General features: G+C 45.7%; 1 protein-coding gene across 2 annotated transcripts in view; it reads left to right on the top strand.

Moving 5' to 3' along the window:
• The first annotated feature begins 4,499 nt into the window (after positions 1-4,499).
• The window catches only part of LOC135895753 (uncharacterized), a 169,452-nt gene continuing 156,370 nt past the window's right edge, over positions 4,500-17,581 (top strand). The window contains exon 1 of one of the 2 annotated variants that reach the window (XM_070540407.1): positions 4,500-4,623. The gene's annotated coding sequence lies outside the window, so the exon portion shown is untranslated. The remainder of the gene's footprint in view (positions 4,624-17,581) is intronic. The other variant, XM_065423913.2, reaches the window with a different exon arrangement.

Here is a 17,581-nt window from a genome sequence, read left to right as displayed (position 1 = left end):
CAGCGGCATGAAAAAAAATAAGGGTGAATTATAATAACACCAAAAGAAAATGCCATCGTTTTATCCATGGGCGTCCCGTCTATGTAGAACTAATCAAAGTTTTGGATTTTGTCTTAGTAAGAAGTTAGTTTAGTAAACAGTCTAGTAAATAGTTCAGCTACAGTTTAGTGTGCGCCTGTCCGCGTCTTTTATTCCGTCGTCCGTGTCCAATCTTTTGCGCCTAAAACTATTTTAAAAAAGTTACAGGCCTGCATGGCACACGAAACGCAGTCGCAATATTAGCTAGAGGAGCGGCTCGACAGGAGCTCCATTTTCGGCACCACACACTACAGGGTCTTCGCGTCGTTGTCATGAGAACGATATGAATTGTCCTCCCGGCATCGCTGCCGAGCTGCGGGTTGGCCTGCTCTCTGCACAGCGGTCGGCTGAGCCCTGCGTTGTCTGGTTACGGCTGCGCGCGTAGGTGTACGGTTCGCTTCTTCAGCAGTGGTTCATACCTTGCGAGGACGGGCCATGGTGTAATAACGTTGCTGACAATCTACGTCACGTTGCGTCAAGGTACGTTGCTGGCAATTTCAATGCGTGTTGAAGTGAGGCGTCGTCACAGCTATACAGCCGCCAACCCAATCGGACACTTCGAGTCTGTATAGGTGCGACGACTTGTTAAGAGCTGGCGAGTTGTGTGCAGGAAAAGTTCTTCCGGTTAGCATTACGACGGCATGACTGAGAGCTCCGGCATTTCGGGCTTCAGCCTGTAGCACATTGATTTGCCTTTTGCAGTGCGCTGAAGCGCTAAGAAGCAACTACGTCCCACGCATAAGCCGGGCCGAAGGAATGCGGCGTCTGCCGCGGCATAGCAGACGACACGCCGCCTGCAGACGTAACGGTGGGCTGGTTCGCGAAGAAGCGAGTGCGCCGATGAAATGCGAATGATGATCCGTTGCCTCAGATAGGGAGGATTGAACGCGAGCCTGAGGAAAACCGGGAAAGGAGAAAAGAAACGAGAGGGGAAAAGAACTGCGCACGCATGCGCATTCCAGGAGAAATACGACGAGCGAACGATGGGCGTAGAACGGCTGGCTGGGAGGACCACGAGGGACGTTCTCGTGGAAAGAAAGGAGCGCGCGCGCACCAATTGAGGCGTCCGCGGGCAGACGGCTGGCGCTGAGCTGTGCTCCCGCAAGGGTTGCAGAACACAGTGCCCCAGCCTTCCCTCTTTCCCTCAAGAACCCCTCTCTCCCGTAGACGGGTATTAGGAATGCCGGCCGAGGGAGGAAGGCGGTCGACTGGTGGAGCAGCGGAGTGCTTCTCAGGGTCACGTCGTTAGGCCCCGGGTGTGGCAGACGGGGAAAGTTGCGCTGCACGTGATGCAATGCGGAGTGGAACCCTTCCTTCCTCTCTCTCTCTGTCTCTCTCTCTCTCTCATTCTCGCCTCATTGTCTTAGTATACGTTTTCTGTCTACAGAGAAACACAGCGACGGTATCGAGGAAGGAAATTCAGTCTTTTCGGTTGAGAACGGCGCCAAGAGTCGTTGAGAGCTAGGTTTGAACGAAGGAATTTCCTGACGATATTTAGACTCGGGGTCTACACTTTCACGTTGGGTCTTGCAAGGAGACGTCGATGTTGAGAAAAGAGGTAGTAAAAAAGTTTTTTTTTGTTTCGTCTTGGAGCTGTCGACTATAAAACGAAAATTGTTTATGGTAGTGGCAGTGCAAATTTGCTACGGACCTCAGAACATCGAAAGAAGGAAAAATAACGTGAGGCGAGGCGATGCACACAACTTGGACATTCCGACAGCGCTTCGGCAACACCGGTCGTATTCGCTGTTTGTGCGTGGTTGTTGTATGTAAATCATAAGTATATTATAAGTATAGTAAGTTATATAAGTATATAAAGTGCATAAGCATATAAGTAATAACTTATAAGTATATTAAATGAAATTAAGGCAGTTGCGTTACATATATACAGGGTGTTTCCGCGAACACTTTCATAAGTTTTTGAAGGTTGCCTGTGGCAGATAGCTCAATTCTAGTTTACGAGCCGGTCAACTCGAAGCGGCCGACATTACTTGCACAAGAAATAGAAATGCAGCTTCGATTAATTAACAAATTTTCACAAGTTATCTTTTCAGCTAATTATCGTATGACTCATATTGAAATTTACAAGTTCTAGCCGTGTCTTTCGCAAGGCGTATCCACTTGGAGCGCATTCTCAGGACGACACCAGTTTCGAGATATAAATTCCCGAACTTTGCGGAGAAATGCATGGGCGTTCCAATTGTGCGCTTCAGTGCATGAAACAGCGTTTCGTTAAGAAATTAACTGGAACGCCCATGCATTTCTCCTAAAAGTTCGGGAATCTATATCTCGAAACTGGTGTCATGTTGAAAATTCGTTCCAAGTGGATCCGCCTTGCGAACTCCACGGCTAGAATTTGTAAATTGCAATATGGGCCACAATGTAATTAGTTAAAACCTTGATGAGTTGATTTTTATGAATTAGTCGATTTCATTGTCCGCCGCTTCGGGTAGACCAGCTCATGAACGAGAATTATCACATCTGCCAGAGGCAACTTTTAAAGATTTTTTAAGGTGTTCGCTGAAACACCCTGTATGTCTGCACATGTTTTACCGTGTACAAGGCTGATTGGTGCGGCAATGTTTTCAAACAATGGCTGATTATTTCTAGGCTTCGTGTTGGCTGAATCAAAGGAACAGCAGGTCTCCGTCCATTCACGTACCGCAGATTCAATTAATAGAGAATAGACTTTTAGCCTGTCCGCTATTCCGGTAAACGGAAGCGGTTTGGGCGGATTACCGGATTTGCGGTGTCGTAGCTAGATCGCTGCAGCCGCCTGGTAGCATAGAGTTCAACCAGACAAACACAGGGCTAAAACTGCAGTAACCCACTATATCCTGCTTCGCTAGTGGTGCAAATTTTTGGCAGCGGCGTAATTGTGAACACGATTACGCCACTGTCGAATATTTACACCAGCAGCTAAGCAGAATTTAGTAATTAGCTCTGTGTTTGTGTGGTTGAGCTTTGCACCACCAGCTGGCGCCACCAATCTCGCCGCTCAAGTTTACGTCCCCGCTATACCGGCTAACCGCCCGCACTTGCCGGAATACCGGACACGATAAAAGTCTCTAATTTTAGTGCGTCCGGTATTCCGGCAAGTGCGGGCGGCTTGCCGGTTGAGCGGGTGTGTAAGCGTGAGCGGCCAGATTAGTAGCGCCATCTGGTAGTGCAAAGGCCAACCAAACAAACACAGAGCCAATTTGTTTACTCTGCTTGGCTGCTGCGTGTTCACAATTACGCCGCTCCCGAAAATGTGCACTATCAGCGAAGCAGGATATAGTGGGTTACTGCAATATTAGCTCTGTGTATGTCTGGTTGAGCTATACGGCCACCAGGCGGCTGCACCGCTCCGGCCGCTCACGTTTACGCTTCCGCACATCCGGCAATCCGCCGAAACCACCCCCGTTTGCCGGAATAGCAGACAGGCAAAATTTTGTAATAAAAAAAAACCACAGTGCCCGTAACTTGCGCTTGGTAAAACGCACTCTAGCGCAGAGAAAAAAAAATTGAATTCTTGGGTTTTACGCGCCAAAACTACGATCTCGATATGAGGCACGCCGTAGTGGGCGAGTCCGGGTCGATTGTGACCAACTGCGGTTCCTAATGGTGTATCCACAAGATGGACGGCTCCGCGCAAATCTGTGCCGCGGACGCTTATTCCGCCGCCCGTCCGGCTGCGAAGCGCATCCAGACGACGGACGGACTGAGTAGACGACCGCGCCGGAAAAATAAAGATGGCGGCTACGCCCGAAGCAACTGCCGTCCGCCTCGAACCTGTCCAGTCGTCGTCGTCCACTGTGTGGCCCGTAACTTTCAAACTGAGGATTGTATTTGGCTTAAATTTGTGCCCAGAAGCTTCGACCGCAATGTAGTCGTGATGAGTGGACACCGTTTCCGAAAGCGATACTCAGTCAGATTCTCGGCGTGTAGGTTTAGAGTGGCTGTATTGGCTGAACATGGCCTCGAAGATGTTGCGGTGGTCCGGGCGGATCTCAGTGGCCGTAAGTTAATATAATTGCTTGTTTTTACTCACTCTAGATGACGCCATCGGTGTAACAAAGACTTTGTCATAGGTGTTTTCACTCTGAATGAAAATGGAGATCGAAAGGAAACGACGGTTGTCCGCAATGGCTGTTGTTTTGTCCGAATTCGACACGAATGGTGTCAGCAGCGATGAAGCTGTTTCAGAAAGATCCCAAAGCTGCGCTTGTTGTCAGACTGTAGAGCATGCTAGGCTAAATCCGCAGCATTCGACCCCCAAAATCCGGATGCGAAAAATAGGTCGGCCTTTTCCGTCCGTGGGGGTCGCGGACGACGCGCGGACGGCACAAATCCGTGACGCGTAGTCACGTGATGCGCAGTCCGTCGCGAAAAAGACGGATTTCGTCCGTCGTGTGGATCCACCATTAGCGTTGCGCCCATAGAAATGCAGACATCGCGGTTGGGGTTCGAACCCGCAACCAACGTGCCTAGCAGAGGAATGCCACATCCGCTAAGCCACCACGCCGGGTCTTGAGCCCAGGGAAATTCCACAACTGAGAACACGTGAGTAGTTTGTTTTTCTAGTTTATTTTCGGTGGTTTAACGAAGCCGACAGCATTGTTACCTCTCAAAGTTCCGAGTGTCTGTACCATGCAGTTTCGGCGGATAGCAAGCGATAGTTTGTTTAGATATATTTTCTTCTCTAAGAAGCATGTACACGCGTGAACTTTTTTTATTTGTTTTTTGTGAGTGTGTGAGGATTCGAGTACCGCAGAACAATATGGTCATGGTAGAAGTAACCTGATGCTTTATCGTAGCGCACGCCAACTAGCTACAGGCACATTCGGGAGCAATATTCGAGAAAACAATTCATACGTTTTGAATGGTTCGATTGCTCCAGTTCGACGATCTTGAATCCGACATGTTAAGATGTAACACATGGCTTTTTCGCAAAAGCTTAGACAGGTAAAGTAGGTGTATTCGGATCGTACGTAGCTACTATGGCTATTAAAAAAACTGATTCGTTTGTTTTTGACATTCTTCATGGAGGCACAGGTTTTCTCATCTGTATTTGAACAACTTGACCAGCTTCTTTAGTTGACGTATGTGCAACGTCGATCACTGCGTATGCATGTCGAAAATGAAGGCTTTATCGTTACGCGCGTGTTTCGAGTTCATGATTCCTCGAAGCTCGGTTTCAATGACGCACCTAAAACACATCACGCCTGCAGCCACAAGCAAATGTGACTCGAAGTGCAAGACTTGTTGCAATGCCCTCGAGACACCCGACTCGCAAGTTTCTCCCGGTGCAGTGGTAGGCTGGGAGTGTATAGTTCGCTTTGCACCAAACGTTAAAAACAAGCTTCTATTAAGCGCTTCCGAAATCTCGCGCGGGAAAACACCGCGTACGAAAACACCAAGTACGAAAAAAAAGGGGCCATTGTGACGTAAGCCATCAGTCTGCTTCTAAGCACACGGACGCTCTGTTTATGCCTGAGAGCGCTGTGTAATCACCGGCTGTCCCACTGCAACGACTCGTGATGATGATCTTGATTGCGTTGCCTGATGCACGACAGAGATACGCAACGTTACTTTTGGGTTGTAGCGAGTGGATTGGTTAGGGCGTGCCAAGGCAAAGAACGATGTGACGTTCCATTAAGTTTAAGGCTCACGCAGATAAGCATGCGCGCGGGCTAACATAGCAACGCCATCGCGTGTGGACTGGTAGAATGCTGCAGGAATAATCAGGGCTTGAAATATTTACTTCGTGCGGTCAGGATTCCGATGCAGAAACGAGCCATTGAGAAGCGAGCAGTCCACAGCTGGTCGTCTTTCGTCGACAACACTTAACTAATGCATTTGGTAACTACGGCTTAACTATCCGCAAGTCTGCGTGCAACGAAATCAGACGTGCAGACCAGAATATTAGCATCACTGATTCTCACAATCTTTATCAATTGAAACACTAGTTAGGTGACCGACCGATGTGTCGACGAGATTGAATAGCTCAGATTTCTTGCCTGAGTAATCTCGTTACGATGCATTTCATGAGCGATATTTACATTCAGCATGCGTTATCTGGTACGCTATCGATTGTTTGTTTAGTCAACTTATTGATCATAATATAGCAGACGACCATAATAAACTAAATGCAAACTTGCGTGCACTTATACTGCTATAGAACGATTTTCGTCATTATTATCTTGAATTGAATTGAATTGAATTGAATTGAATTCTATTCTCCTTGAAACAAATACACAAGGAAGGAGCAGCCACAAAAAGCTACTGAGATTAGTAGCTTGACGAGGTGGCTGCCCCTTTACACAGCAGCAGCAGCATTATCTTCAGATCGATTTTTACTTCTTGGATACGGCGTCATCGCCAGAATCGAGCAATCGGCGCCGCAGATTATGAGAAACGAAGTAAGGACGAAAGCACCATCGTTACGACACAGGGTTCTTGAACATCAATTGCGCCTCTCTAAAATGGCGGGTAGAGAAACAACGTCATTCACGACGTGTACACTACGGACGAATACGTGATATATCAGTCCGCGCATTTCCGCCGTCCTCCTTGGATTACGCCCTCGACACACGAAAAAAAAAAAAAGAAAATACCGTCTGCCTGTCCGTCCGTCACTCCGTGCCTGGTCTTTTTTTTTCTGCGCAGCTTCTATCGCTTTGCTGAAGGTAAGCGTCACTACTACCTTCATTGCCAAGTTGACTGCCTGCCGCAAAAAACTACGTGCACGATAAACGAACGAGCATACCATATTGTTTTCATTTATCATAAGGTGCTTTCTTGCATTTTTTTTTGCTTGTAGCGCAGCTCAGAACGAGCAAAACGGTAGGTGGAAAGTGTAATGAAAAAGAATGGAGAACAGGGTTCGTTTTCATTACTCCACATTTGTTTTTGCTAGTTCTGAGCTGCTCTAGAAGCCTAAAAAAGTAATGACATACCAACTCGCCCAAACTGCCACGCTGCCGCTTTCTTGAACTTTTGCAAGTAGAAGCTGTATTACGCTCACGCCTACCAAAAAAAAAGCAATATGAAGTTTGAAAAGCGCGACACAAACGCGAATATAGCCGTCATTTGTAAGTACAGCTTCTAGGACGTCCATGACAGTGGCTTCCGCGAAGAAATTTTGGTGATTTTCTATTTGTCCTGCCCTCAACGACAAACAAAGGGTGACAAAACTTTGTCGAGAACGTCTCGAACAACCTCACGTGATGATGGCTGCGGGATTACTTCACGCAGCAGTCACGCCGTCGCAAGCACTTCGGCACCGTTTTTGCTACCATACGTTCATGATCAAATGACACTGGTCGAACGCCAAAGATAACTAGCAGTCTGAGCTTTCAGGTTGCGTTACACAGTTGACGAAGTTTCCACTACGCGTTAAGCGAGAACAAATTATTATTTCGACTGGCAATGACGATACGCATAAGGAGAAAGCTTACCGATTGATTTATTTTAGCGCGTGGCGCATGACTGTATAATATTTTAAACCAATGCAGTTGTTTATAAAAAAGGAAGTTGCTGAAATTTCAAAGCGAAGTAGGAGTCGGATATGTTCACAGCACTATAAGAAATTTGTTACGACAGGCTTATGTATACTTCTTCTGGAAATAATATGCCATAAGAAGCCCCCCCCCTCCCCCTTTTTCTGCTTACCTACAGCATCCGCTACTTTATAGCCATTTGGTCATTTAACCTCAGCCGCTGCTTTATGCAGACAAACTAGTTTTGTTACAATTTAGTAGGCCTCCAGGCGTGCACCTGCTACCTTTGAGCTTTTTCTGGACACAGGCAACAACTGAGAGATGATTCGATAACGCTCCCAGAGAGGGCGCTGTCAGCCGAGGATGTGCTAAACGCGAGTACGCCAGGCGAAAAGGTCGAACCGCGCCGCCGGGGTGATTGCACTGCCACAGAAAGTATCGTCACATTTTCACACTTTTTCAACCCTATCAGCGAACTGCCCAGCTGAACGACGGTGACTCGGATTTCGTAAAAAAGTCGCAGTTTCGCCCGGAAGGTGAAGTATTGGTAGCGACAGCCAACGGTTAGAGAATTGAACGAAGTAAATCAAGTTCGTAGTCTTCATTGACCATATAAATTGCCGCGAACAATCGATTTCGTCTCTTTCAAGACTCCACGGCCTCAAATGTGTAGCAGGTGCCGGGATATGCGATTACCGTCCCGCCGGCTCCACGCCATCTTATTTTATTATTGCGATAGCAATTATGTGGTCATTTAAGCAAATTTTCGCCATCCTTGTGCCCGTCAGAGTGGCCGTACCCGTGATGTTCCGCATGAAGTCCAAGTTTGATAAGATCTTATCAAGCCCCACGCACCGTGTCCTGTGGGTATGAGGGAAGTATGCAAGGTTGAGTCGAGAACGTTGGTGACATGATGTGCGCAGTCTTCCCGCGCCCTCAGTGTTGGAAGTCGCGCGATCAAACGCACAAAGCTTGGGGTCTGTTGAGCGGGTCTTTTCGTATAGTCCGGCCGTGACTGCGTACAGCTGTCCGCGCGGCTGAGAGGACGCGCTGCCCATCAGCCTTATCTGGGAGGTAATCTGCGGCGGCTGCAAAGTTAGGGCGAGCCTAGGTGGCCGGTGGCTTCATAGGCTCTGTCTTCATGCGTGCCTAATGATGGAGTTCGCGTAATGAGAAGTTTAGAAGGCGCGTTCAAGCGGAAGGCAGCGCAATGCGTTCACCACCAGCTGCCGGCAGTGTACATAACAACAGCGTTGTGAGAGAAGGTTTTCGCCGTATTCAAGGGAGATGTGTTAGTGTTTTTCTGTGCACGCCTGACACTACCCTTATTAATTTCGCTTGTAACGGAATACTTACTGCCGTATGGACTACCTGTACAAGTACGAAACTTACTTCGTGTCGTTGTTTCATACCTCGCTATGGCTATTATTACTCGCCTTTCCCGCGAGACTACTGCTTTTATGCGAAGCATATTACGAGGGCTCAACCCAGCTCCTCAGGCGCGGCGGTGTCGCCATGAAACCACGTGACACCGTGACGTCACCACAGAGCAGAAGTGGCTTTGGCTCAACTCTTGCAAGATGGGCTGGGTGGGAATCGAACCAGGGTCTCCGGAGTGTGAGACGGAGACGCTACCACTGAGCCACGAGTACGATGCTTCAAAGCGGTACAAAAGCGCCTCTAGTGAATGCGGTGTTGCCTTAGAAACGAGCTGTTTCTAAGGCTCAGGCGTGCGTCGCTTGCTCAGGCGCACATTTCGTTGGCGCGCCGAACGCTGCGTTGCTCGACGCTCACCGCGTCCAATGCGGGGCGTCCAAGGCGAAGCAGAGTAACGCATGAGTTGTTTCTTCGTCTAGCCGAACCAAATATAGCCAAGCAACAGCAGTTCACCAAGCTAAACAGTGGTTCAACAACTAAAATAAAGGCTAGTATGCTTCGCATCCTGGGCTTAACCTTACCTAAGCCACAGCCATTTTTTTTCTTTCAACTATCGGCATCGGAGTGAAAGCATTCGGGCAACCGCAGCTCCGCATTGACCCAGTACGTCGCGCCGCAGCAAAGAAGACCTATATATGACTTCTTTCTTAAGCTATGACCCCAAGTTATTATTTAAAGGTATGCTTAATTCTTCGTGAGCAATTTTATTGTTCATACGAAACATCTTTCTCGCGGATATTATAAATGGAGTTAAAAATCAGCAAGGTTTGGGAGGGACTATATCTATGGCGGGTACCACACCATTCTCCCTTTTCCCGTAAAACAAGCAAGTGTTGCACGCTGTTGTATAGGACTATACCAACATTTGTGCGGTGCTAACCTGCGTATACGTATAGTTTGAACACCATTCGAGGAGTCGTTGCTGTTGTTATCAATCCAACTCGTGCCTCATATCTACCATGGTGAATCGGCCAGGAAATGGATGGATCATTGCAAGGTATAGCCATAAATAAACTTGCAAGACTGCTGTAGATTAAGTACTGTTGAAAAGTGCAGTTACCTGTAAGAATTAAGGAGATACTAATATGAAGGATGAGTACTGTTGAATTAAAAACCACAAACACAAAAAGATAATAACGAGAAGATGCAGATAGAACTGCGCATTTTTTGGTCACCAATACAAATTCCTGGACTGCAGGGGAAACATCCATGTGGATGAATCCGAGAGCGGAGACCCGAAGTGAGGGTTCAAGCGTAGCGCACAACTTTTCAACTTTTCAGTCGCTGTCACTGCCTTGCTGTCTTGGCGAAACTGCCCTTTTGTTTTTTTACCCTTTTGCTGCAAGCAGAAATCAAAGCGACAAAAAAAAAAAAGGGAGCCAAATTGTTCCCGTGATTAATCGTTTGGACCTAAACTGACTTTGACTTTGAAAGACTTTCATCTTCAATCAAGGCCACTTTCCTCATTTCAAGAGAAACGAGCATGAGAGGCAGTCTACTGAATCTATACTGAAAAAGAATTGCTCATGAAATCTTCGCCAATGTTTGGCAACTGCACGGGGAACTTACTGGGCAGCGGAACGCGACATAGTTATTGCAATGCCACACCTCAAGAAGTCCTACGTTTTGTACAGGCAAGGTCTTAATTTGTGTACGTCGGCGTTAGGTATTCTGAATTCGTTTTTTTTTTCACGCTTTTGCAGAGCCCAAGTTGACACACTGATAATTGTTCTTGAGGCTAAACGGACAGCTAGTAACGTGAGAAAGACTGTGACACATATGCACCTAGCCTTAAGCGAATACCTTGGCGTAATACCGGGTTAGTTAGGGAACGCAGTAAAAGTTAAGGTTTCTCCCTGTTTTGATGCGCAAAGATGAGTTCCGTGCAATTAATTTAATGTACTGAATTTTGCTCAACCCTAGTTACTGTGGTAGTCACCGCATGATTACTCTATAGTTGGCAGCTGCAGTCTTCGTAGGCACCATTTGAACAAGTTGCTATGAAACGGGCGAGTTCGTTTAGGTAAATTTATTGCACTTCGGAGCCTCGCTAAACTGAAAATCTCGTAAGTGCGGGCTGACAGCGCCTCAGGTTGACGGGATTGAAAACGTGTTTGAATGATTGCTTAATTTGGTGAACTGCCTTCAGCGGCACTTTTGCGTGTGCTAAACCGTACTGAATTTCTGATCCGGACGATACGCGGAACGAAACACCTTGATAAAGCTCGAGCACTGTACAAAGCATGTGTAGTTCAGTTTTGGCGACAGCGCTTAACTCTGCTGGAAGTATCGAAATACAAAAAAGGGGTAACTGTACAATAAGAAATGATATCACTGGATTTGGTTAAGATTCAGCTCAAAATCAAGCTGTATTTCTCTGCAAGCTATGATTAACTCCATATTCCATATTACTGTTAGTTTTTTTTTCTTTGGACATTTTAACTTATGCAGTTTCATTGCGGTGATGTCTTGCGTTATTACTCAGTTCTTATTTCTCAATCTGGTGAACGTTATTGAACTTCAATGTTTATTAATATTTATTGAAATGATAAACCTTACTCAAGAGCGGAATTGTAATACTTGGTAGGCTACAACTTTTGCATGTATGTTCACAAACACCATTATTAAGGCTTCATTGGTTCCTGAGAGAACCAAATTTAGGCGTTTATGTACATCCATATGTGCACCGAAGCGAGAACTCCCTCTTAACAGTTAAATTGTTTCGGCGCAAGAGTTCCATCAATGCGTCTAATATTTGTAATATTTCCAGCTCACGTTTGTTCTTTCCTCCAAGAGCTCTAAAATAATAGAATGTGGCCTAATCACTTGGGAACGATAAAGGATAATGAATGTTCTAATAGAGACAATACAGACGGCCAGGAAGAGGCCCAGTGCCTTTCTTTCCCGTCTAATGCTCCCGTGTTTGCCGAACCGCTGAAGCTTGACAGTCTCGGAAGACAAAGGGACGGACGTGGTGGACACAATAAACTTATCAGGAGGGGCATGAAACGACATTCTGCTTCAGCGGTTTCTAATTCGTTGGCTCCAGAGATGGGATCAGGAGGGAGAGGGTCGCCCTGGCATGGATACGCACAATCCTCTCCCGTAGGAGCCTCAAGAAAAAGAAGAAAATCGTAATTTCGGCGTGATATAGGGTAAGGAATTATATGTTGCACTAGATGCTACAAATGAGCTCTCAAAGAAGGAGAATGGTTTCGCGGACGCCATCCTCAAGCGAAGTGCGATAATTATAGCAATCTATATACGGAGCCGCCGGTAACTGCTGCGTGACATATGTGCCAAAGAAAGATACAAAGAGAGAAAGAGAGAAGGAAAAAAAGAAAGAAAATAGCAAGATTCGCTGTGACCACGAATGTAGTGACAAAACATCGACAATACGCCTAAGATTACGTTTAAGGAATAAAATAAATAGGTGCTCAGACGAGTTGGCCTTTCTTTTTTCGGTCCACAATGTTCTGGAAATGGTTCGGTTCAGGTGTGCTAGCTTCGGTACAACCGAAAAGAAAGCAGTGGGTAGGAATGAAAAAAAAGAAAAGAAACTTTCTTCGGACGGGAAGAAGGAAACGTGGCAATCGAAGATCTGCCGTCTGTATCGGGATGCTTAACAGGTGTTGCAGTGTATTGCAGCGTCTAATTACGCGGAAAATACCATTTCTACTCACCCACGTATAACCAGGAAATACACTTATACAATTATAAGACCTGCGGTTTAAGACAGAGGTCATCAAGTTGTCTTGCACCATGCTTCTTGAATCCTTATTTTCGTATAACAGCTTGCCTAAGTTTAGCTAAGATATCCCGGCCACGGCGGCCGCATTTCGATGGGGGCGTAATGCGAAAACACCCGTGTACTTAGATTTGGGTGCACGTTAAAGAATCCCAGGTGGTCGAAATTTCCGGAGCCCTCCACTACGGTGTGCCTCATAATCAGAAAGTGGTTTTGGCACGTAAAACCTCATAATTTTTTTTTAAATGTTTAGCTAAGATGCCCTCCGTACTGTATGCCCCAGGAAACGGCGTTAATACAGGCTGCTTAAGGCAGACATATATTAAAATAAAATAAAAATACACGGTGCATTACATAATTATATTGCCTACGGTTTTCGGTCAACAGAGGTCTAATGACAGAACACACCGTACGTGTCGACAGTCTAACCTTTTATTTTTTCGTTGAGCAGCTCGGCTAAGGTTAGCTGGGGCACTCTATATAACCACGTGAGCAGATATATTCTTGGTAGTCTACAGAAAAAAGTGCTTACGACACCTGAGTACCCTACCAGGGCCCGTTTCAGCATGCAAGAAAGTTTTCTCCTGTTCCTCTCGTTTTTACTTCATCAGCACTCTACTGTAGCAGGCTAGGTCACGTGCCTCAATTACAGGCCCATCATTTGCCAGCCTCAACCGCAAGGCTAAAACCCACTTGCCTGCCGGCCACCACAAGAAAATAAGCGACGCTGAGTCAAACTGTAGATGAAGCTCGCCTTCATGAAGAAAACATTCAAGAAACTTGCATGTAGTCCGGTTGATAAGCAGCCAGCTTTATATCCGTAAACAGTTTTGAGAGCCATTTAGTATATCGAGTTCCTCGCTCAGTCTTGCAAAAAAAAACGTAGTGAAAAAAATTTTTTCTTATCTCACAAGTGCTCTCTTTTCGAACGTTTATTCTGCGACGACCTCCACGAAATTACTGCGCCTTAGGACGACATGCCATAAATCACCCGCGTATTCGGGACACTCGCGCGGCACCGTTGTGTAAAAGCGACCTTTCTTTACGGCCCGGCATGAGACCGCTATAAAGATGTTGGAACCGCCTCCCCTGCTCTTCCCCACGAATGACAAGACCGGCAAAGTTCGGCATCCCGCAAACCATGTCGCGCCGAACTTTGTCCTACGTGATTTCGGCCCAGCCTCACTCGCGCATGCGCCTCTACCACCCCCGCCTCCGCCATCCTAAATAGCTCTAAGCCTCCAAGAAATGGGGATCGAAAAAAACCGCCTAAACCACAAAGAGCTGGCACCCAATCTCGACGTCGATTAATAGTTCCGCCTCCGTGTACGTGCACTACAGTGTCGTCTGGAGATTTTTATCGGCGTTATAGTTCGGCTTATATATAGCGCACGCGTTAAGTAGGGCTGACCCACCAGAGTGTCCAGGAGGTCGAGGATAAAGTTTCAAGAAGCGAAACGAGGGGCAGGTCGGAGGATGCACGTATTGGGAAGCAGGGAAAGATTAGTGAGGTGAGAACTTTGTCTCCGGACAAAGTGCCGTCTGGAAGGAAATGCCGAAGGGACGGCCAACCAATTTGATTGGTTCCCGTATCGTTAGTGCAACGGAAAGCTTACCGGTCGGAGTGGCCAATCATACAGTGGTAACACGGAAAAGGCCGTGGAACTTTTTTATTTTGTAAGAATTTTCTGACCTGGAGTGAGGATGAACTCGTGCTCAATAAACATGCTGAAAACAGATATAGGCCAACGCAAATAGCGTTTATATACGCCGACATTGGTGTGAAGCAGACGACAAGTGCTGCCCTAGCTGTAAGAAATAAATGTTTTTTTCATGAAGCCGGTGTTCGTAAGGTTGGTTTTCCGAAATGCCGAATTACATTTACAATAGTAGGTGGCGTCCAAATGTACAACCAAACGACGACTCCTCTATAAGTAACAGAAACCAAGCTGGAAGGCCATGCTTTGTGCTGGCAGCGCGCGCCAGGCTATTTGTTGTTTTTGCCAATTAGACCACCCTGAGTGTTAGGCTACTCCAGTAGAGCTACTATTGCTGGGCTGTGCGCCCATTCGCGGCCGAATTCCGTCGACGGCATTTTGTATATAGCAGCGACAGCAGAACTCGGGGAACTAATTGGCAAGCTCGTGCGAGTACAACAGCTCCATATAGTGGGCCGTCGGGCGCTGAACGGCTTTGCCTCTCCACTCGTTGCCATAAAGGCAGCGCCAATTGTTGGCGTGCACTTTTTGTTTGTTCAACTTTCTAATACGCGTAAAATAAAGCCCAATAGCCTAACTTGCTTAGTAGTGCAATGTTGAACAGTAACCATGCGGCACCGAATAACAGCTGACTTGCGCAGGGTGTGTGTATGATATATATATACCAGGATGGAAAACCAACAAGCCTAAGCTGCTATGCCAGCGACATATATATACTAAGCAAGCCGAACTTGCTTAGTAGTGCAATGTTGAACAGTAGTCATGCGGCACCGAATAACAGCTGACTTGCGCAGGGTGTGTGTGTATATACATATATCTATCTTTTCTTGTGTATATATATATATATATATATATATATATATATATATATATATATATATATATATATATATATATACGCACACACACCCCCACAAGTCAGCTGGTATTCGGTGCCGCATGGTTACTGTTCAACATTGCACTACTAAGCAAGTTAGGCTTGCTTAGTATATATATGTCGCTGGAATAGCAGTTTAAGCTTGTTGGTTTTCCATTCTGGTGTTAACAGGATGGAAAACACACACACAGACGCATATATATATATATATATATATATATATATATATATATATATATATATATATATATATATATATATATATATATATGTATATATATACTCGAAGTACCGAGGCTTTACTGCCAATTCCTACCACTTACCGCTTTATTTATTTATTTATTTATTTATTTGAAGTACGTGCAGCGCCCGCAGGCGTTATTGTAGTTGGGAATACGCAGTGTCACATAAACTCGATAAAATACATAAGTCATCAAAGAAACAATACACAACAATAGAAATGTTCACGCCGCTATAAATTCAGCAAAAATGCTCTGAACGATGCTTCAGTGCGAGAATCCCTGCGGTAGCCGACACGACTGTGATAGTGTGTGTGGACAAAAACGAGTGCTCGAAGACCTTCGTTCTACAAATAATTTCTCTTAATTTGAAAAGAGTGGTCACGTCTGTGATATAAGAAATCAGGAGGTAAAAGGTAAGTTTCTTTGTCTACCTTAACCATACCGAAATAAATTAAATAGAAGCATTTCTAATCTCATGTTTTGTCTGCGTGTGCTTAATAATTCTCACCCCGAGCTATCCTTAAGTGCAGTAATACTAGAAGTAAAGTCGTAATTAATACAGACAAAACGGGCTTCCTGCCGCTTTTTGGACCAATGTGAAATTATAATTTCTATTTAAATTGCGAACAGCATGCTCGATTCCATCACTATAAATCATGGTATTTCGGTTCTGTGGTTCTGGCCGGTTGTCGGTTCGATTAATAATTGCATTAAAGAAACACTAATGACGTGTGATCTATGCACAAAGTATAGAAACTTCAATGCGACGTTATATTGCCCATCTCAGAGGAGCAAGTTACTGTATTTGAGATTAACTAGCTCCACCTGGTGTGAAACGTGGGGTGACGAGAGGTTTTCGCGAGTCTCGCAATGTTTTTTAAATGTCTTCTGTCTTCTGCGTTTTAGCGTTATTTTCAGGAGGTTGTGGACTGGGCCAGTCACATCCTTAGGTACAGTTCTTTGAAGACTGTCTGGTTGTGCGCAATGAGCAATTTGAACATACAAGCGTTGTGCTTCTCGTTTCTCTTTATTTATTTGGTTGCAATATCGCCACGTCGTTTAGTTTTCCATACAGGAAAAACAATGTCCAGCAGTTGCATCCATTTTTTTTCGTTTATAGCTTTTTTTTTACGGTGAACCTGTTTTGAGTTTCAATGCATCGTCGTCGTCATGTTCCAATCAGCCTCAGCTCTGAGGATAATTCGTGTAGTTTCTAGATTCTGTCCGGTGTACTTCTTTGCGTCGTTCGTCTGCCTGTCGTAACATTTATGCGCTGCCTATACACAAGATCATCGGCACCGTATTGTTTTCGAGCCTATTATGTCCGTAGACTACTTTGTGAGGTTTCTAAGCATTAAATCATTTTAGCTCCCGTTGTCGGGGACCATCAAGTCACCTTGAGCCGTTATCAGTCACCAGAGTCGTTATCCGGGCACTCAAAGGAGAACATCCGGGCAAGTTGCGAGAACAAAACGACATTGTCCGCGCAACCCGTCAAGGCCGCATTAGATACGCTAGTTACTTCCCAAACAAATTACAAAAAAACATTTCTTCCGAGTTCTTTCAAATGTTTGTTCACAATGTCACTCAAGCTGTCTCTTGTACGCTGAAGCTTTCTCTTATTTCCAATAACAACTCTTAAAAGGTAGATACAAGCCATTATATGCTTGATTGTCATATTTTGGCGTTGAGACAGAGTTACGTGTCCATACTGCTCCCTTCCTGTGGTGGAAGCAGATGCATACCACCTAATATGGACATGTACGGGTTTACAATTGGAACGCTCGCGTCTCCTACTGCAAGCCGGCCTCCGCTACAGTGTGACAACCAGCTATGACCGCTGGATACATGACAACAGATTCCACAAAACACTGCTTCAATTCATACACAACACAGGCCTCACAGCACACATATAATACACATATACGCTCCAAGAATTATGCCTTAAGGGCAAGTCTTTATCGCAATAAAAAAAAAGGACAGAGTTGCCTGTGCTT

The sequence above is a fragment of the Dermacentor albipictus genome, chromosome 6 (assembly GCF_038994185.2).
Source record: "Dermacentor albipictus isolate Rhodes 1998 colony chromosome 6, USDA_Dalb.pri_finalv2, whole genome shotgun sequence".
Classification (NCBI taxonomy): Eukaryota; Metazoa; Arthropoda; class Arachnida; order Ixodida; family Ixodidae; genus Dermacentor; species Dermacentor albipictus.
Note: the sequence above shows the minus strand (reverse complement) of the source record. Positions and strands in the feature narration are given on the sequence as shown.